Source organism: Ranitomeya imitator, chromosome 2 (assembly GCF_032444005.1).
Source record: "Ranitomeya imitator isolate aRanImi1 chromosome 2, aRanImi1.pri, whole genome shotgun sequence".
Lineage (NCBI taxonomy): Eukaryota > Metazoa > Chordata > Amphibia > Anura > Dendrobatidae > Ranitomeya > Ranitomeya imitator.
Genome location: NC_091283.1, coordinates 749389545 through 749412425, shown reverse-complemented (window position 1 = coordinate 749412425; position 22881 = coordinate 749389545).

The following is a 22881-nucleotide window of genomic DNA, read 5'->3' as shown; positions in this document are numbered from 1 at the left end:
AATACGTCACATTCAGTAAGGTTGGTATTTTATGTTTTTATTCATCACAATAGTTTATTTAGCTTGTTTTATGAATGTATAGCACAAAATGTGAGGATATTTCATAGAAATAAGGGAGATTTTATAAAAGAAAGTGTGCTGCTCAGGCATATACAGTAGTTCCCTAACATATTCCTTCTCTTGCTTCAGATTATCTGCTGAAATGGAGAGGAAAATGTACAATTTATCCAAACAACTTGATGTTGAGGAATAACAAACATGCTGTTAGATGATAGAGACCTCACACTGAATGAGGATTTAGGAGAGGAAAGTGAGATTGATTCTCATGATGAGGTGGAAGAATGTGTCCTGGATTCTGAAACAGAGCAAGATGGTGACAGTGGTGAGGATGAAGAAGTTGGATCATATTATATTGGAAAAGATAAAAATACTAAATGGAACAAGAAGCCATTCCAGAAAAAACGTAGGGAACCTTTAAACATTATTACTCACCTTCCTGCAGTAATAGGAACTGCACGTAATGCAAAAACTGCAGTTGAATGCTGGAACAGTATATTTACAAATGACATTCTGGACTCTATTGTCACATATACCAACCAATATATAGACATTATAAAGGACAAGTACATCTGCAACAGAACCATCAAGCCCACAGATGAAATAGAACTGCGTGCTTTTTTTGGATTACTGTACCTTGCAGGAGCTTATAGGGCAAATAGACAAAGTTTGGAGGAACTTTGGGGTAAAGATGGGGATGGAGTTGAAAAATTTAGCCTTGTTATGTCCATAAACAGATTCAAGATTCTAATTCGTTGCCTTCGGTTTGACGACAGAACTACCCAAACCGAACGCAAAACACATGACCGACTTGCTCCAATTCGTGATATATTTCAAAGATTTGATGTAAACTGTAAACAAAGTTATTACCCTGGAGAGAATCTCACTATTGACGAAATGCTCCCTGGTTTTCGTGGTAGATGTGCCTTTCGTCAATATATTCCATCAAAGCCAAACAAATATGGAATAAAAATGTATGCCCTTGTTGATGCCAGTAAGACCTACACTTACAACCTGGAAGTTTATGCAGGAAAACAACCAGAAGGTCCTTACTGTGTGAGCCACAAACCCATTGATGTTGTAAAAAGACTGGCTGAACCCTTATTTGGATCGGGTCGCAATATTACAGCTGACAATTGGTTTACAAGTTGTGATCTGATTGATTATCTGAAAATTCAGAAGCTGTCATATGTGGGAACTGTAAGAAAAAACAAAAGGGAATTGCCGCCACAGTTTGTAAGTGTGAAAGAGAGACAACAGTACAGCAGTATGTTTGCATTCCATAATGGAAAGGCTTTAGTTTCCTATGTACCACATGCCAAAAAAATCGTACTTCTTCTATCAACACTTCATGATGATGCTGCCATCGATCCTGGGACTGGGGCAGAAAAAAACCCGGAGATAATTACATTTTACAATGCCACCAAAGGGGGTGTGGATACAGCAGATCAGATGTGCTCCACTTTCAACGTCAGCAGAAACATCAAACGCTGGCCAATGGTCATATTTTTTGCTATGTTGAATTTGGGTGGTATAAATTCACAAGTAATTTATCTTGAAAACAAGCTTGAACCACTCCGTAGACGATTGTATCTGAAAAAATTGGCCCATGAACTAGTACTTGGAGAGCTACGCAGGAGAAGCGTGAAAACAATCGGTATCCCCTCTCGCCTTCAAGTTCAGCTCAAAAGGTTCCGCCCAGAAGATGACGGTGAAAAGTCACCATCTGCACCACCTCACAAAAGAAGGAGATGCACCACCTGCCAAACGGAAAGCGGAACCAGAAGGCTTTCAAATTATGAATGTCTCAAATGTCATAAAGCAATTTGCCTGACACATGCAAAAATGGTGTGTAATTCTTGCTATTTGCTCTGCAAGTGTGACTTTTCTGGGGAAACCTCAGCATCTACTTCTGGTTGAATATGTTTTTAATAGTACTTAAGGTACCTTAAAATTAAGTTTGTGTTCAAAAATTTTCTTTGTACATTTTTTTGACAGAGTCGAACTGGGGACTATTTGGCGGGAGTTTTGAAAAGTTTGTATTTCATAGTTATTAGTTTTATGTTAAGTAAATGTTTTTTTTTGCAACTGATTATGTGTAGTCTCTTTTATTACATCCCAATGAAGGTCACTGATCACTTTTAGAGCACTGAAATTGCAAACATTAGATATTATAGGTATTTTTCCAGCAGGCGCCTGACAGGCACATTGTATGTGAACTCGTTAGTCCGAATATTGTATGTGACGGAGGGTTAAGCTTTGTGCCTCAGCTTAGATATGTAACAACCAAGCTCATTGCCTTTATTATGCATTTAACTGCTAAGATTGTGACCTCATTGAGAGACTGTTACTGCTGCACTATCTGGAAGCATGTGTTCTACTTGTAGTTTGCTGAATCTGTATCAGTTGGATCAGTCACCTAACCTCTTAGTGACTGATCCAATTTTAACCTTACATGTGACGGTGTTAATTTCTATGACAATAACTCTGGAACACTTCATTGTATCCCAATGTTTGTGAGAAGGTTTTTTCATGACACATTGTACTTAACCCCTTAGCGACCGCCGATACGCCTTTTAACGGCGGCCGCTAAGGGTACTTAAACCACAGCGCCGTTAATTAACGGCGCTGTGGAAAAAGTCCATAGTGCCCCCCACAGGCCGATTTTCTCCGGGGTCTCGGCTGCCGGGGGTAGCCGAGACCCCAGGGAACATGATTCGGGGGTTTTTTAACCCACCCCGCATTTGCGATCGCCGGTAATTAACCGCTTACCGGCGATCGCAAAAAAAAAAAAAAGCGATCTCTTTTTAATTTCTCTGTCCTCCGATGTGATCGCACATCGGAGGACAGAGAAAAGGGGTCCCAGGTGGCCCCCCAATACTCACCTAGCTCCCCCGATGCTCCTCGTGTCTCCCGGTGGGCGCCGCCATCTTCAAAATGGCGGGCGCATGCGCAGTGCGCCCGCCGGCTGGCACTGGGAGAATCTTTGGGGTCTCGGCTGCCGGGGGTAGCCGAGACCCCAAAGAGCATGATCGGGGTCGGTATTACCGACCCCTGTTTTGCGATCGCCGGTAATTAACTGTTTACCGGCGACCGCAAAAAAAAAAAAGAAAGTAAAGTGTAATTCTCTGTCCTCTGATATGATCGCACATCAGAGGACAGAGAAATAGGGGGATTCGGGGACCCTAGCATACTCACCTAGGTCCCTGGATCCTCTTGCTGCTCCTCCTGGCCGCCGGCAGAAGAACATGGCGGACGCATGCCCAGTGCGCCCGCCATCTGTCTCCATCTGCCGGCCGGCAGGAGAACAGCAGTTGGGGCTAAAATTAGGGTTAGGGGTAGGGTTAGGGGTAGGGTTAGGGGTAGGGGTAGGGTTAGGGGTAGGGGTAGGGTTAGGGTTAGGGTTACGGTTAGGGTTAGGGGTAGGGTTAGGGGTAGGGGTAGTGTTAGGGGTAGGGGTAGGGTTAGGGGTAGGGTTAGGGGTAGGGGTAGGGTTAGGGGTAGGGTTAGGGTTAGGGGTAGGGGTAGGGTTAAGGGTAGGGTTAGGGTTAGGGGTAGGGTTAGGGGTAGGGTTAGGGCTAGGGTTAGGGCTAGGGTTGGGGCTAAATTTAGGGTTAGGGTTGGGGCTAAATTTAGGGTTAGGCTTCTTTCACACTTACGTCGGTACTGGGCCGTCGCAATGCGTCGGCCCGACATACCGACGCACGTTGTGAAAATTGTGCACAACGTGGGCAGCAGCTGTAGTTTTTCAACGCATCCGCTGCCCAATCTATGTCCTGGGGAGGAGGGGGCGGAGTTACGGCCACGCATGCGCGGTCAGAAATGGCGGATGCGACGTACAAAAAAACGTTTCATTGAACTTTTTTTGTGCCGACGCTCCGCCAAAACACAACTGATCCAGTGCACGACGGACGCGACGTGTGGCCATCCGTCACGATCCGTCGGCAATACAAGTCTATGGGCAAAAAACGCATCCTGCGGGCACATTTGCAGGATCCGTTTCTTGTCCAAAATGACGGATTGCGACTGAATGCCAAACGACGCAAGTGTGAAAGTAGCCTTAGGGTTAGGGTTAGGGTTGGGGCTAAAGTTAGGGCTAGGGTTGGGGCTAAAGTTAGGGTTAGAGCTGGGATTAGGGTTAGGGTTTGGATTAGGGTTGGTATTAGGGTTAGGTTTGGCATTAGGGTTACGCTTGGGATTAGGGTTAGGTTTGGGATTAGGGTTAAGGTTAGGGTTGTGATTAGGGGTGTATTGGGATTAGGGTTAGGTTTGAGGCTAGGATTGAGATTAGGATTAGGGGTGTGTTGGATTTAGGGTTTTGATTAGGGTTATGGTTAGGGTTGACATTAGGGTTGTTTTGGGGTAAGGGTTGTGATTATGGTTAGGGTTAGTGATTAGGATTATGGATCAGGTTGGGATTAGGGTTAGGGGTGTGTTGGGGTTAGGGTTGGAGCTAGAATTGGGGGGTTTCCACTGTTTAGGTACATCAGGGGGTCTCCAAACACGACAGCCAATTTTGCGCTCAAAAAGTCAAATGGTGCTCCCTCCCTTCTGAGCTCTGCTGTGCGCCCAAACAGTGGGTTACCCCCACATATGGGGCATCAGCGTACTCAGGATAAATTGGACAACAACTTCTGGGGTCCAATTTCTCTTGTTACCCTTGTGAAAATAAAAACTTGGGGGCTACAAAATCTTTTTTGTGAAAAAAAAAAAATATTTTTTATTTTCACGACTCTGCATTCTAAACTTCTGTGAAGCACTTGGGCATTCAAAGTTCTCACCACACATCTATATAAGTTCCTTGGGGGGTCTAGTTTCCAAAATGGGGTCACTGGTGGGGGGTTACTACAGTTTAGGTATATCAGGGGCTCTGCAATCGCAACATAATGCCCACAGACCATTCTATCAAAGTCTGCATTCCAAAAAGGCGCTCCTTCCCTTCAGAGCTCTGCCTTGCGCCCAAACAGTGGTTTACCCCCACATATGGCGCATCAGCGTACTCGGGATAAATTGGACAACAACTATTGCAGTCCAATTTCTCCTGTTACCCTTGTGAAAATAAAAACTTGGGGGCTACAATATCTTTTTTGTGGCAAAAAAAATATTTTTTATTTTCACGACTCTGCTTTCTAAACTTCTGTGAAGCACTTGGGCATTCAAAGTTCTCACCACACATCTAGATAAGTTCCTTGGGGGGTCTAGTTTCCAAAATGGGGTCACTTGTGGGGGGTTACTACAGTTTAGGTACATCAGGGTCTCTGCAATCGCAACATAATGCCCACAGACCATTCTATCAAAGTCTGCATTCCAAAAAGGCGCTCCTTCCCTTCCGAGCTCTGCCGTGCGCCCAAACAGTGGTTTACCCCCACATATGGCACATCAGCGTACTCGGGATAAATTGGACAACAACTATTGCAGTCCAATTTCTCCTGTTACCCTTGTGAAAATAAAAACTTGGGGGCTACAATATCTTTTTTGTGGAAAAAAAAATATTTTTTATTTTCACGACTCTGCTTTCTAAACTTCTGTGAAGCACTTGGGCATTCAAAGTTCTCACCACACATCTAGATAAGTTCCTTGGGGGGTCTAGTTTCCAAAATGGGGTCACTTGTGGAGGGTTTCTACTGGTTAGGTACATCAGGGGCTCTGCAAACGCAACATAATACCCGCAGACCATTCTATCAAAGTCTGCATTCCAAAATGGCGCTCCTTCCTTCCGAGCTCTGCCGTGCGCCCAAACAGTGGTTTACCCCCACATATGGGGTACCAGCATACTCAGGACAAATTGGACAACAACTTTTGGGGTCCAATTTCTCTTGTTACCCTTGTGAAAATAAAAACTTGGGGGCTAAAAAATCTTTTTTGTGGAAAAAAAAATATTTTTTATTTTCACGGCTCTGCATTATAAACTTCTGTGAAGCACTTGGGCATTCAAGGTTCTCACCACACATCTAGATAAGTTCCATGGGGGTCTAGTTTCCAAAATGGGGTCACTTGTGGGGGATTTCTACTGTTAAGCCACATCAGGGGCTCTCCAAACGCGACATGGCGTCCAATCTCAATTCCAGCCAATTCTACATTGAAAAAGTAAAACGGCACTCCTTCTCTTCCAAGCTCTGCGGTGCGCCCTAACAGTAGTTTACCCCCACATATTGGGTATCAGCGTACTCAGGAGATATTGCACAACAACTTTTGTGGTCTAATTTCTCCTGTTACCCATGTGAAAATAAAAATTTGTGGGCAAAAAGATCATTTTTGTAGAAAAAATGCAATTTTTTTTTTTCACGGCTCTACGTTATAAACTTCTGTGAAGCACATGGGGGTTCAAAGTGCTCGCCACACATCTAGATAAGTTCCTTAAGGGGTCTAGTTTCCAAAATGGGGTCACTTGTGGGGGGTTTCCACTGTTTAGGCACATCAGGGGCTCTCCAAACGCGACATGGCGTCCAATCTCAATTCCAGCCAATTCTACATTGAAAAAGTAAAACGGCGCTCCTTCACTTCCAAGCTCTGCGGTGCGCCCAAACAGTGGTTTACCCTCACATATGGGGTATCGACGTATTCAGGAGAAATCGCACAACAACTTTTGTGGTCTAATTTCTCCTGTTACCCTTGTGAAAATAAGAATTTGTGGGCGAAAAGATCATTTTTGTGTAAACAAAAGCGATTTTTTATTTTCACGGCTCTACATTATAAACTTCTGTGAAGCACTTGGGGGTTCAAAGTGCTCACCACACATCTAGGTAAGTTCCTTAAGGGGTCTAGTTTCCAAAATGGGGTCAGTTGTGGGGGGTTTCCACTGTTTAGGCACATCAGGGGCTCTCTAAACATGACATGGTGTCCGATCTCAATTCCAGCCAATTCTGCATTGAAAAAGTCAAACGGCGCTCCTTCACTTCTAAGTTCTGCGGTGCGCCCTAACAGTGGTTTACCCCCACATATGGGGTATTGGCGTATTCAGGAGAAATTGCATAACAAAATTTATGGTTACATTTCTGTTTTTACACTTGTGAAAATAAAAAAAATGGTCCTGAATTAAGATGTTTGCAAAAAAAAGTTAAATGTTCATTTTTTCCTTCCACATTGTTTCAGTTCCTGTGAAGCACGTAAAGGGTTAATAAACTTCTTGAATGTGGTTTTGAGAACCTTGAGGGGTGTAGTTTTTAGAATGGTGTCAAACTTCATTATTTTCTATCATATAGACCCCTCAAAATGACTTCAAATGTGATGTGGTCCCTAAAAAAAAATGGTGTTGTAAAAATGAGAAATTGCTGGTCAAATTTTAACCCTTATAACTCCCTAACAAAAAAAAATTTTGTTTCCAAAATTGTGCTGATGTAAAGTAGACATGTGGGAAATGTTATTTATTAACTATTTTTCGTGACATATCTCTCTGATTTAAGGGCATAAAAATACAAAGTTTGAAAATTGCAAAATGTTAAAATTTTTTGCCATATTTCCGTTTTTTTCATAAATAATCGCAAGTAATATCAAAGAAATGTTACCACCAACATGAAGTACAATATGTCACGAAAAAACAGTCTCAGAATCAGCGGGATCCGTTGAAGCATTCCAGAGTTATAACCTCATAAAGTGACAGTGGTCAGAATTGCAAAAATTGGCTCGGTCATTAAGTACCAAATTGGCTCTGTCACTAAGGGGTTAATGCTAGTGGTAAATTTAGGTTGCTATGTTGCGCATTTATATGTGAAAACATTGTACTATTGGTGAAAATTTAGAAAAACTCGCAATTTTCAAACTTTATCTTTATATCCTTAAACCAGTTAGACATGCTGTTCAAAATAATTCAAAAATAACATTTTGCATATGTCTACTTCACATCTGCATCATTTTTCATATGTCATTTTGTTTTGTTATGGTACAATGCTAAGTCATAAATGTGCACCACATGAAGGATCCCACCTGTGGTACCCTCATTTATCTCAACAACGGGGCTCTGCAGTACTGTCAGGAATAGAGAGATGACATGCAGAACTATTTCCATTCATTTCTGTAGGCACACCGAAATTGACAAGTACTTTTGGGAGTTTTAAGAGGTCCAAAATAAATGAATGGAAAAAGCAGCACATGTGCGGCCACCTCTCCATTCCACGAGAGCATGCCAGGGCGGCTCCATTGACGAGATAGATGTAACCCAAAGATGGTCCCCCTTTCTTTTGGGAATTGCTTGTGTATGTTATCAATATGCTAAAAATGTCCCAGATGAGGTAATACCTTGAAGGCGAATCAATATGTCCAATCAGTTGGAATACAATGACTGGGTTCTTTACCGGTCAGTCATACAGTACATGGCATATGATATTGGTGATGTCAGTCAGTAATATTTAGCAGAATTATGAAGGCAGCTCTAGGATACAGCACATATTGCAACTCAAATGAGTACAAAGCAAGTAATACAATGTTAGTATCACAGTGGCGCTAAGAGCAAGAGGACTGGAGCTGCTGATACCAAAACAGATGCTGTGCCACCTCTGTTACTAATACAAAATAATAATCGAAAAATGGAGGTATCGCGCTATGAATACTAACTGATATTGAGCTGGCTGTAAACAATAAGCTCTACCACTCAAGAGGACTGGTGTGCCACTAGACCAATAGTATTGTAAACAATGCTGCTACTAGCGGTCACATGTAATAAAATGACAAACACTTACTGGTTCCCTGAGTCGTGGGATGCGGTCCTGATTAGTCTGATGAACTGTGGGTGCTGCAGTACAGGATACCAATACCCAGGGGCAGGAACAGCTAAAAGATGCGCGGAGCCAGAAGCGCCCCGGCCGGTGGCGTCCCCTGATGCACGGCTGAAAAAAATGACCATCAGTGCTCGGCAGCATGGGACATCACGAGGCTTATGGAGCCTTGCTGGGGCAAAATATGTCACACGCTGCTGAGCACTGTGGGGCCATTTTTTTCTGCCGCGCATCCAGGGACGCCACCGGCCGGGGCGTTTCTGGCTCTGCGCATCTTTTAGCTGTTCCTGCCGCCTAGGTATTGGTATCCTGTACTGCAGCACCCACAGTTCATCAGACTAATCAAGTAATACAATGTATTTTCAAGTTCTTTATATAGATAAAATGTATTTTTTTTTTTAAAAAATACAACTTGGTATTCATAGGTGATTATATACTATACATAAAATATGTTAAAATAAAAACATGAAGGAAAAAATGAGGAAATTGAAATATGAAATGAACCCTGTAAGTGAGAGTGAAGAAACAATAAATACCGAAACATTGAGGCTTTTAGTGCGCTGAGAAAAAGAGAGTTCAATAGGGGCATGTTTATGATCCATAGACATATAAGTGAAGTATACAGGGAAACAAATTAGGACTTGTTCAAGCATAACACTGATCATAGAACATAAGACGTAAACTAGACCAGGTAATGGAGCTGTTTAGATTTGGGGTAAGAATACATTTTTCATACAAAGGGTAATCAGAATTTAGAGCACACATCTAAGACAGCAGCTAGATTTAGGGACCATCCTCTCTCACTAATAATTTGGCATCAATATATTTTGACAGAAAGTGCTATACCTGTGTAATGCCATTAGGCGTCTTTAATACAGGTTGCTTATTATGAACAATATATGCCGCAACCCTGAAGGCACCCAGATGAGTCTTATTGCATTACTCTCTCTAGTATTTCTTTTTTGTACATTTATATGGATCAGTATTATTCAATAAAAATGTACATTTAGAGTCATAGCTGGAAGTCCAAATCTGTAGTAGGTCTCTTCTCCTACCATGTGCTATAGATTCCTCTATGGCTGTGAATCCCTTAAGCCTTTTCTTACATCAATTATCAAAGACTCACCATCACTTCCAAACATAAAAACAGGTGTGAACAGGTGCATGCTAAGAGTAGTGATCTCTATACAGTAAGGAAAATAAGTATTTTATACAAGGCCAATTTTGCAAGTCTTCCCACCTACAAAGAATGGAGAGGTCTGTAATTTTTGTCAGAAATAGACTTCAACTGTGAGAAACAGAATCTGAAAATGAAAACCAGAAAACCACACTGTATGATTACTAAATTATTAAATTGCATTTTATTGCACGGAACAAGTACTTGATCACCTACCAACCAGCAAGAATTCTGCATCTCACAGACCTGTTAGTTGTTCTTTAAGAAGTCCTCCTACTATGCACTCATTACCTGTATAAATTGCACCTGTTTGAACATGTTATCTGTATAAAAGACACCTGTCCACACACTCAATCAATTACACTCCAACCTCTCCACCATGGCCAAGACTAAGGACACCAGGGAAAAAATTGTAGACCTGCATAAGGCTGAGATGGGCTGCAGGACAATAGGCAAGCAGATTAGTGAGAAGGCAACAACTGTTGGTACAATTATTAGAAAATGGAACAAATACAAGATGAATATCAGTCTTCATCAGTCTGGGGCTTCATGCAAGATCTTGCTTCATAGGGTAAGGATTATTTTGAGAAAGGTCAGAAATCAGCCCAGAATTACACCGGAGGACCTGGCCAATGACCTGAAGAGAGCTGGGACTGCAGTCTCAAACATTACCGTTAGTAACACAGTATTCCTTCATGGATTTAAATCCTTCAGGGAAGGCAAGGTGCCCATGCTCATGCCAGCATATTTCCAGGCCCATTTTAAGTTTGCAAATGACCATCTGGATGATCCATAGGAGGCATGGGAGAAGGTCATGTGGTCAGAGGAGACCAAAATAGAACTTTTTGGTATCAACTCCACCCGCCGTGCTTTGTGGAACAAGGATGAGTACAACCCCAAGAACACCGTCTCAACCGTGAAGCATGGTGGGGAAACATCATACTTTGTGGGTGCTCTTCTGCAAAGAGGACAGGAAAACTGCACTGTATTTAAGGGAGGATGGATGGGTTAATGTATCACGAGCATTTAATATAGGTAGTTGCTGGATCTTTCAGCATGACAATAACATGAAACACACAGCCAGGGCAACTGGGGAGTGACATTTCAAGGTCTTGAAATGGTCTAGGAGGAGTGGGCCAAAATCCCTGCTGCAGTGTGTGCAAAATTGGTGAAGAACTACAGGAAATGTCGGACCTCTATAATTACACACATAGGATTCTGCACCAAATAGTAAAAGGAATTTATCACCCCCGGGATGTATTTGACCTATTAATATGGGCATATAGGTAACAGAAATGTTAAACTACAGAAGTCCTATTAATGGTCTTGCTATTGAGAAATGTTATACTCTTTATGTATGCTAATGATTTCTTCCATGCTCCAGGGTGTGAGGTGCCTGGAGGAAATCCTTGCTGCCTGTCTTCATTGTAATACTACCTCCTCCCATCCACTTCAGTTGTGGCCACAGAATCCCTCGCCTGCGCAATCCCTCAAAAATCCATACCTCCACCTCCCTTCTATTGAAACTGCATTCAAGGATCTTCTGCACAGGCGCTGACAAGTCACTGTGACCTCTGGCATGCACGACCATAAGGTGCTCTCCCCACTTCCTCCCTGCATAGTCATCTCTAGGAACCATGTGTACATAGTGATGACTATGCAGGTAGGAAGTGGGAAGAGCTGTTCACCAAAACTGTCAGCCTGGGCAAGGAGGGCATTAATCAGAGAGGCAACACAGAGACCAAAGGTGTTAGGGGTCGAGTTCCCGCCTCTGCACAGGGGGAATCTCAAACCATCTCCGCTGCGGTCTCCCATTCTTCTCCAGCTGCAGTGGAGCCTGCTCAGCGGAGACGTCGGTACCAGCATCTGGCTCAGCCTGATATTGTGCGGATGGTTACTGCTGCCTTTCCAGGCTCAGCCATTAAAAGAAATCATGCTCACCACATGGTAAAATCCCATAAAAACAATCACAACAGAGAATATGATCATGCAAATATTTATTTAAGTATCAATAAAAGACCATACAACAATAATATAGAGCAATAAAATATATATAATTAAAAATGTTTTATGAAGATATGTATAAATCAGTGCCTGTAGTTAACTGGTGGCCATATTATGCAAATCAGGTGTCCATAAGGTCATTCCGAGTAGCCCATTAAAAGCAGTAAAAAAACGCCGTGCCTTATAATTAGTGCAGGAAAAAAAGAAAAAAAATAATATAAAAAAATATATATAAGAGTTGGTAGTGTAATAATAATATGCAATAATTATGCACAGTGCAACATATATTTGGGGTGATAAGGATAGTGCACAAAAACAAGTGGATAAAAAGCAACAAAGTGGGATAGCAATCAATGGGCAATATAGGGAGACACTTACTTCTCAATTGTATATGAACCAGGGGATCACCAGTACTATCCAGGGCACCCCAATGCGCGTTTCGGACGCACTGTTCCTCCGTCAGGGGGTGTGTACCATCTAACTATAATCAGGGTTTTTTATAGTGTGCCAAGTTTATGTGTACCGCCAATGGCTGCAGCCGTAGCATGTACGGCGCATGCGTCGCCGGGAAAACCCGGAAGTCAACGCCGGAGACGTCACGTGACCGGACGCACAGGGTCAGATCCCAGTCACGTCACGTGTAGCCAGTACTGGTCAGCGGTGAGCAGACATCTCTGGGACTAAGTCCTGCTTTTCCCCTTCTGAGCATGCCCGGGGTAAGACCTCTCATTGGAGGTCGGGGGTCACATGCTGAGTTACTGTGGCAGCTCCCATTGGTCACCTAGGAAGGTCCTGAAGTTGCTCAGGTACTGGAGCAGCTCCCATTGGTCCTCCTGGAAGGTCCTGAAGTTGCTGCAGCTATAAAAGGTTTGCACGGCCGCACGGCCATGCGCTGGTATCAGCTTATGTTATGAGCTTTAGCTACTTAGTGGTCTTGTCTGCTTGTGGTCAGGGTCCAGCTGAAATAAGCAACTAGGATACCGGCACCTCCAGTGAGGAGTTTGTATGGTGAATTCAGGGCTGACGTAAGGCCATTAGAATTCCGGCTCCACGGGAGAGGAGGTGTTTGTGTGCTTGCTAGTCCCTGACCACTGATTGCTTTTGCTTTGTTAGGCAGCTGTGTTCCCCTGTGACGCTAACAGGGCACAGCGTTTTCCCTTCTGTTCGACTCTGTGAAGTAACAGAGTTTGCTTCTACCGCCATATTGTGCCACCATTTGCTAGCAGCAGGTTGGTCTCCTGCACGGTGGACCCCAGGCTGCGAACGCACCAATAATAATATCTAAATATACTCGGTGCGTTGCACCAGCCCTAACAAAAGGTAACCTTGATGGAACTGTTGAGTTGGTTGTCAGATGAAACCAAAATTTTAGTTTTTCGCCACCAAGGTAAATGCTATGCCTGGTAACAAACCAACACAGCTCATCACCCCAAGAACACTGTCCCCAACGTAAATCATGATGGTGGCAGCATCATGCTGTGGGGATGCTTTTCCAACAGCAGGGACAGGGAAAATGGTCCGAGTTGAGGTGAAGATGGATGGTGCGAAATACAAGTATATTCTTGAGCAAAGCTTGTTTTACTCTATCAGTGATTTGAGGCAGTGACGGAGGTTCATCTTCCAACAAGAGTTAAGTATCTGCTCACTCCTTCTGAAGGTCTTTTGCAGTCAAGCGGGGGTTCTGATTTGCCTGTCTAGCAATCTTACGAGCAGCTCACACTGAAATTTTGCTTGTTCTTGACTTCCTCTGTTCCTGTTAATTGCCATTATTGCTTTGTGGACCTCCACCATTTTCATTTTCAGAGTGCTGGGCAGCTGCTTAGAAGAACCTATGGGTGCTGTTTTTGGCACAAGGTTAGAGTAGGCTGGGTTTTTATAAAGCTGGGAAATTTGCAACACCTGGCCTTTCCTAAGGATGAAAGTGAACAAGCCGTAACCCTATCAGGCTAATTCAGGTCTGAAACCTTTGTCTAAGTTATCTGTGCGCACTAATTTCCAAGGATGCCCAAACTTTTGCATAGGCTCATTTTCCTTTTAGGAATTTTTAAAATGAAAAACAAAAGACAATATATTTTATTCTTCCTAATACAAATGAAATGTGTCATCTTTAACTTTAGGCCTTTAGAGATCATTTCATCTTCAACTATTTTAACTATTCACAAAAACAGTAAATATGACCAGGGTATTTGGTAATGCTGCATCCACAAAATCCCGATCTATCAAAATATAAAAATATTTTTTTTTTCAGTCGCTGCAATATTACAAAAAATGCTGTAAAAAGCAATTAAAATTTCATATGTATCAAAAATTGGCATCAATCAAAACATTGTGTTGCTTCACAAAAAATAAGCCATCACACAGCTCCATTGAAAACTCCAAATGAAAATGTTATGGGTCTTGAAATATGGCGATATGATCAAAATACTTTTTATTTTCAAAGTTCTGATTTTTTTACCACTAAAATAATAAAGAACTGGTATCACCATAAAAATACTGATGAGGAGAATCATATTAGTAGGTCATTCTTACCACAGAATGCACGACATCAAAATAACTTCCAAAAAATTATGTCAGAATTGTATTTTTTTAACAATTTCACTGCACTTATACACTGCATTGCTATAGCGCTTACTGAATAGCTGCATCGGGAACCCGGATACCTGGTGTGCTCCTGACACGTGCGGCTCCAAACAGCCACGACACGTGCGGCTCCAAACAGCTGATTATTGGGAGCGCTCCAGGTATCCGATGCAGTTATTTGGTAAGCGCTATAGCTGTTCAGATAAGGAGGGACCCGAATATATTCGCTCATCCCTATGTTGCAACATGTTTAACAGTTTCCAGTGATGAAACATGGAAAAAAAGAGAATTTTAGAATTTTTTTCTAATTGGAAAACATTTGGCATTTGAAAAAAGTATTTTATGCTGTGGTTAAAACTAGGTTGTGTTAAGTGTGTAGTGTCTGGAACAAAAAAAAAGCACAATAATATTGAGGAATACACAAAGAAACATGCTCCATAAATCACAAAGGCACTGCAGGTAAAATGAAGATGTTTAAAGTCGCAGAAAAAACTTGGAGTTCTTTACGAAAAGTATATTGGAGATGAGGACAGCAAAACGTTCTGCTGAATTTTAAATGCAAATCTGTATGAAGATAAAGCTACTATCATGAAAAAAGGATGTGTTGGCCACGTAGAAAAAACCTTACCTGAGCTAAGTTGAGTTGCAAGAAGTCCAGCTTTGTTTTTTTGCGATTGCAGCAGAGATCTTCATTTCTATGAGATCCAGCGACTTGGCAATACTGGCTGCAACCTGTATTGCGCCACCAGTGTCACCAGCAGTGTCCTGCCTAACAGGAAGGGACCAAACTGAATTACATGAGAGAGTGATATGTACAAAGGTCTGCAGAAAAACTTTAACTTTTCACTTTCACTATTTCACTTTATTGTGTGAATAGTGGAGCCTGTGCTACCTACGCAAAATGTGCACAATATCTCTCATTCTAATACTTAGTAATAATATCAGATAAGTGCAGAAAACCTATTTTCTTCCCATTAGGGTGTTATTAGGACCATAATAGGGACAGCCGCCGTGGAATGGGGGCGCCAATCTTGCGTCTCTATCCTAGGGTGCCAACCTCCATTGATAGGTAGGAGCTGTAAGATAGGAGTTGTTTTAGGGAAAGACGACATGTACACTATTCTATCCCTCTCACTGTTTTTTCTCGGTGCATCGGTCCTGGCATTCACCCTACCCCCTCCATCTCTCCAGTAGAACCTCTCCATTTAACAAAAATAACCAAAAATACGAATAGGTCCTTTTGAGTCCCAAGTTAGGGACTTTTCTACTTATTTGTGATTATTAGTAGGCACTTGGTCTCTTTTTTCTGCCAGGCCTCTGGTTTTGGTGCTTCCCCCCTTCTCTTGTGACTTAGCCAGTACATGCCCGTGGTCAGGATCCTCCCTTCTACGTGAAGGTTATGGTAGGATCAAAAATATTTACTTGAAAAACGGCCCCACTGTGATAAGAACGCAGCATGCTATAACTAGCATGATTGGCAACTAAGCAGGGGTCAATAGATTTGGCATTAACACGACGCGGCAGAGATGTCTTTACACAGCTTAATGCGGCGCGGTCCCGGGGCTCCGGAAATCCATTACAGCAGCAACGCCTGGACTTGAGGATACGGTCGGGTGTTGTGCTGCCATGGTTACCGGACCTGTGCGCGTCACCGGACGTGAGACGCATAGCGTACCTTGACGCCACAGGGTCCGAGACGTGTGTGGGCAGTATGCTGCCATAGTAACCGGACAGCACGCATCACCGGACGTGACGCATGCGGTCCAAGACCTGCGCTCCACAGGGGCGCATACGACATGACGTCAGCCAGCCTAGTCTAGGTAAGAACAGGGCGGGCTATTTAAACAAGAAGGAACGCTGTCCTACAGTGTTTATCGGTATACCCCCAGGTTTAAGGTCCCCCACTGTGGTGGAGGGACTTTGCACGAGTTTCCCCTGATGAGTATATAGACTACGAAACGCGTAGGTAAAATGTGTCCGGTATATTGGGGTTAAAATTATCTTCCTGACAGAGTGGATGGGTATATGTGCGGCCGGATTTGTAGGCCCCCCCTCCGAGATGCTGCGGACGTGAGTGATCCTACCCTTGTGTAATAAGAAGCTCAGAGGTGAGATCGTTCCTTTTTGTACATCCTGTGTCTCTATATGAGCTTATGAAACAGGATATATATTGGTTGTGGTTTGCTATCAATACATATGTGTACTCCCTTCTAGGAGATACTTCCTTCCTTATATATTGGTTGTGGTTTGCTAACCATACATATATGTCATGTACTCCCTTCTAGGAGATACATTCTTCCCTTTGGAGGTTGACACTGATAGGTCTATTTAGATAACCTCAGGGAATTGGCGATAAATATATAGATTCCCTTTGTGGGGGAACCTTTTCTGTGAGTCCTTTATGTTTTATGTTTTATCTATACATGGTTGATTATACCAATTTTTAATGCATACATATTAAAAGTTATTTTTTAATATTAGTCACACCCTGCTTTACAATACATTTTTTTGATTGGTGGATACACTGCTTTTTTGATATTCTATTTGTAGAGACCAAGAAGTGTCACCAATTATTTAATGTACGAAAATCAGTGCAAAAACTCCATGATTTTAAGTAATTTTATTATAAAGATAATGACATGTAAAATGAAAAAATCTGCAAAAACACTACCAGAACTAACATTTTTTCCCATTTTTGCCTCATAAATCAAGCTTGATCTTGAGAGGCGGTGATGATATAAAGACAATTATTTATTTTTTAAAACTCCAGGCCAAATTTTGGCTTGAAGATCCACCATCTGAACTGGCCCTAATAATTATCCCATATGCTGTCTATAGGGAATAAGTATTAGGTTAATAGAATATCCCCTTTAAGACAGGCAACTTTACCTTATTGAAGGCAGCAGTCAGTATGGTTGAATTTAGTAGTACTTAGTTTGCAGGCAGGCAGCTGACAGATACGGCCTCCAACTTCACGAGCTGAGCGAGGGTCACAAGAAGCGTAGCGGGTGGGTGGGCCAGCAGGTAGGTGAATAGGAAATCAGATGGGAGAATAAGAGGTTGGACGGGCAGGCGCGTGCACCTCATCACTTGCAGGCCCTCAACTCTTGCATACAGTGTGCTGCAAGGGCCCGAGATGCATTGACGGCTTACGAACAAGAGTGGGCAGGCAGCATCTGATGTCAATTACGAAATTTCATTCATAAAATAAATACCAGTCTCGATTCCCCCATATTGTAGAACAGTTGACAAACAGTTTTCTTGGGATTTGTTGAGCAAGATCACATCACTACCATGTAATGATAGTAATGGTCACAAAATCTGAAATCTTAATTTTTGATCTGCTTTTTTGTACACAAGTTTTCATAATCCGTAAGTCATGATTTTAATTACAGTGATACATTCCACATCTCCATATATTGACTTTTGAAGTTGTTGTAAAATTCTATTGCAGTCTCAAAACTTTTACTTATTATTGACCTAACTTTTATCCTTCATTACTTTCTTTTTATTTTAACTCTTGGAGTCTACTGGGGAGTTGATGCTGTTGTATATCCTTGATATGCCATGTACACACTGTATACATTGACCAAGATCTACGACATTCCTCCATTTGCCCTCTAGGAACTCTTAAAGTTCCCTTAGAAAATACAGACCAGTAAATACAGCAGGAAAAACATAATTCCCTGAGGGCTGACTCTTGGGCCCTGTTTATACTTTCTTTCATGAGCAAACAATCCAGTGGTACTAAGGTTTCTAAGATGTTGGAGATACTTAAGTACCAGGCTTGTGACTGCTAATCCCTCTTTAAAAGGTGGATAGTGATTAATAAGACAAGTCTTCCTGTCTGAATCCATCTTTATTGGGAAACATTTTGACAATCATAAACACCGAGAATGGAAAACCATCCACACATCTGAGCATGGTTCTGACACTAGCATTTATTTTGTTTCCGTAGACTTATGATTTCATTGACATGTAGTTAAGGAGTACAATTCATAGAATTGGATGTTTGCAAATTCTTTTTTCTGTGTTTTGCATTTCATTAATTCAAAGCAATCAGTAACGAATCGAAGTATAAGGGTATGTTTACAGCTTTTTTTGCGTGTTTTCAAACTTTTAGATTTTGATACTTTTTTGTGTGTATGGGGCCTTTTTTATATATTGACTCTTTTGTCAATTTTGGAGCATTTTTTTCAAGCATAAAAAGAAAAAAACTATGGAAAAATCAGCACCCTATGTTTTTTTTCACTGATATGAATAGAAAGTTTAGTCAAAGAGTATTGCAGATCATATCGGAAAGAACCACTTTAGGTTATGTGTCACATGTTAAGTATTTAATGCAGAAAATTCTCCACCATTTCTGCATCTCTTGGAAGGAAAAACGAATACTGATGTTCCCTAAACATGCTTGAGTTGGCGAGCATAAATTAATGGCATTGGCTTCATCTATCTGACAAAATGTCTGTATTTAACTATCATAAGACATCTGATACTGCTTATCATAAGAGAAAACAATAATAAAAAGTGACCTTGAAGTTAATTTAATCATTTTATGAACCACAAGTTGGTTACTACATGGCCAAGTGGCTACTTATCTAGAATAGATAGTGCAAAATATTAGCCTTGAAAAGGGTTATCACAGGACAGGAAGTCAAGATATCTAGCAAATATCTAGCAATCTTGCTTTTGGCTAGCAAAAAAGCAAGGTAATATATTAATTTTATGTTCTAGGTAATAAATTAAGGTTTAAAAGAAAACCCCTGATATTACCCAGTGCGAAAAACGTCAGATAGCAAACAACACACCGTGTTCTGGTGGACTTGAGATGTCCAAGCATTGTCTGGATGGACATTTTTTTGGAATGGACAGCTGATGAAAACATCTCTGGAAAACCACTTGTTGGATGAACGTGCTAATATCAAGGGAACTGTTTCTTACCATCTTATATGTATGGGGGTCTCCCAACATCATCTGTCGAGGGAGATAATTGATGGGAATTTTGTATTTAAACTCCTGACCCTTTGATTATACCGGTGATAAGCTGCAATCAGCTCTGCCTGACACCGACTTTCTTCATTCTCCCGTTTGGAGACACAATATTGTTAGGCCAAGCCAAATTTGCAGAAAAAGCTGATAAACTGAGTCCTGCTTAGCGCAGGGCCTGAGGATGTTGTCCATTACACATGGATTTAAAGAATGGAATCATTGTGTCATGCCATACCCACTTACATCGTACACTTGGCATAATTCAGTATAAGAACTATATCCAGAATATTGCATACAGCACAATTATATATTGAACAAGATACATTTTTCCACCATTAGACATTTACATTAATCAATTAAGTCTTATGTCCTTTATGCAATTTAGCTAAACATTAAAAGGATTATTTCCTTCCTATTTGGGTACGTTGGGTCTCAACCAAATTAGCATTGCACTGATAATAAAAATAACAGCCTTTTGCCTATAAAAACACCTCCATTTTAGATTTGTAGGCGAGGCATGTGATGAATCCAATTTCTAATTGCTTTGAACATTAAGAGGAGGGCAAGATAGTCTTTGTTTTCTCTCGCACAGCTGATATTGCTCATGCCCGTCTGGCCATCTTGTCAATTGTCATGTTTCTCAATCATTTCCCGTGGCATCTTTCCACTATTCAGTGAGATGTCCTCAAAGTCTGCAAAGGATTAGCACAAATTAGAAATGACTTTGGCAGCTTTCCGTGTGCCATTTGTAATTTGTTTGGATTCATTTCCTGTGCCCTGATAGGATAGTAAAACAGATTAGGATGAGAATTATCGCATTTCGACTTAATAAGGCAACCCTGCAAATGGCACAGAAGGAATATTGTAATGTAGCAGACAAAATCGATTATATTTGATGTAATAATGACCAGCTACATCTTTTATATTTTGCATTTCTCTCGGACTTTGTCTGGAAATTAAACCAGTTTCATCATCCAGTTTAGCCCAGTAATTGTTTTTGTACTAGTTTTAAAATAACCCACAGCGTCCGACACATTATTGCAACATGACTGTAATCTGTTCTATATTGATAGGCCTTTTTTTAAAATGATGACTGACAGCAATAGAACCAGTGCCGTAGCAGACAAACCTAGTTTCATTAATAAAAAGGGTGAGTAGACTAACAAAAGAGCATTGTAAGGTTAACGTATGTGCCCTGACTCATCAAACAGTTTTCTGGCATTAAACTACTGAAAAATTTTGCAACATTTTTTGGGCAACTGGAAGATGCACAAAATTGTTGTGATTTTGGTGTATTTAGGTCACAAAAATGGTGTGAATTATGCCAGAAATGTATGCTAGCCCCTTAATGGAGTAGATTTCTGGCACTATTACACGGCCATTGAAAGATGCGCTGAATTCATTAAGAGGCAAATTCCTATTAATGAATTTGGCACATTCTACTCCTGTGCGTACTTCACCAATACAAGTCTTCAAAACACCAGTCTTGATGAATTCAGGCCATAGTCTTTATGAAGTGTCCATGGACAAGACAACAGTTTAAATTCTGTGAAGAGGTTTTCATCCAGGATATCTCTGTACTTGGCCATGTTTATATTTCCTTCAATGACAACCAGTTGTCCTGTCCCAACAGCTGAGAAAACCCCCCATAGCAAGATACTGCCACCACCATGTTTCACTGGTGGGATTGTATTAGACAGGTGGTGAGCAGTGCCTGGTTTTCTCCACACATACCACTTAGAATTATCACCAAAAAGGTCTCTTTTCGTCTCATCAGGAAATAAAATTTTATTTCTCATAGTCTTGGAGTCCTTCATGTGTTTTTCTAGCAAACTCTATGCAGGCTTTCATATGTCTTGCAGTGAGGAGAGGCTTCCATCGAGCCACTCTGCCATAAAGGCCTGACTGGTGGAGGGCTGCAGTGATAGTTGACTTTGTGAAACTTTCTCCCATCTCCCTACTGCATCTCTGGAGCACAGCCACAATGATCTTGGGGTTCTTCTTTACCTCTCTTGCCAAGGCTCTTCTCCCACGATTGCTCAGTTTTTCTGGATGTCCAGGTCTAGGAAGACTTCTTGTAGTCCTAAACTTCTTCCATTTAAGGATTATGGAGGCCACTGTTCTTAGGAACCTTGAGTAGTGCAGAAATTCTGTTGTAACCTTGGCCAGATCTGTGCCTTACCACAATTCTGTCTCTGAGCTCCTTGGCAATGTTCCTTTGACCTCATGATTCCCATTTGGTTTGACATGCACTGTGAGCTGTGAGGTCTTATAAAGACAGGTGTGTGCCTTTCCAAATCAAGTCCTATCAGTTTAGTTAAACACAGCTGGACTCCAATGAAGGCGTAGAACCATCTCAAGGAGTATCACAAGGAAATGGACAGCATGTGTCTTAAATATGAGTGTCTGAGCAAAGGGACTGAATACTTATGACCATGTGATATTTCAGTTTTTCTTTTTTATTAAATTTGCAAGAACGTCCACATTTCTAGGTTTTTTTCAGTCAAGATGGGGTGCAGAATGTACATTAATGTGAAAAAACTTTTTTGAATTTACCAAATGTCTGCAATGAAACAAAGAGTGAGAAATGTAAAAGGGGTCTGAATACTTTCCGTACCCACTGGAAATGTATTGATAGACTTGTCTTCCAAAGAGCTATGTGCACCTATAAATAGTATGGAGGGAGAAATCCTGCAGGGGTCTGAATACTTTCCATACCCACTGTTTACACCACACTCCCATATTTGGAGTGGTGAGCTGTATTGTTTCTCCTGAAATTGTCCACTACTGTAGGATGTCAAAGCTATCAATGTACATGAAAAAGCAAAACACAATATTTCATAAAAAAGATATTTCATAATTTAAATACCAGATTTATTTCTCAAGGAATTGTAGGTATATATTGCGGCGCCCCACGGTCCTGGTCGTCGCAGTGGTATTGCTTTCTTCTCGGTGAGAGTGAGGCTACGTTTGGAGGCAAAGAAGGATAACTGGATCCAGGTATCACAAACATGCAACACATTTCACACTCCAGGCCACCAGGGGGAGCACTTAGGCTGTGTGCACACGTTGCATTTTTTTCGCGGTTTTTCCCGATAAAAACGCTATAAAACTGCAAAAAAACGCATACAATAAGCATCCCATCATTTAGAATGAATTCCGCATGTTTTGTGCACATGATGCATTTTGTTTCCGCGAAAAAACCGCATTGGGTAAAAACCGCAGCATGTTTTTTAATTTTGCGCTTTTTTTGCGGATTTCCCACTACAAAATGCATTGGGAAGAGTCTGGAAAAAAACGCAGCAAAAACGCATCAAAACCGTGACAAAAACGCATCAAAACCGTGGCAAAATCGCGGCAAAA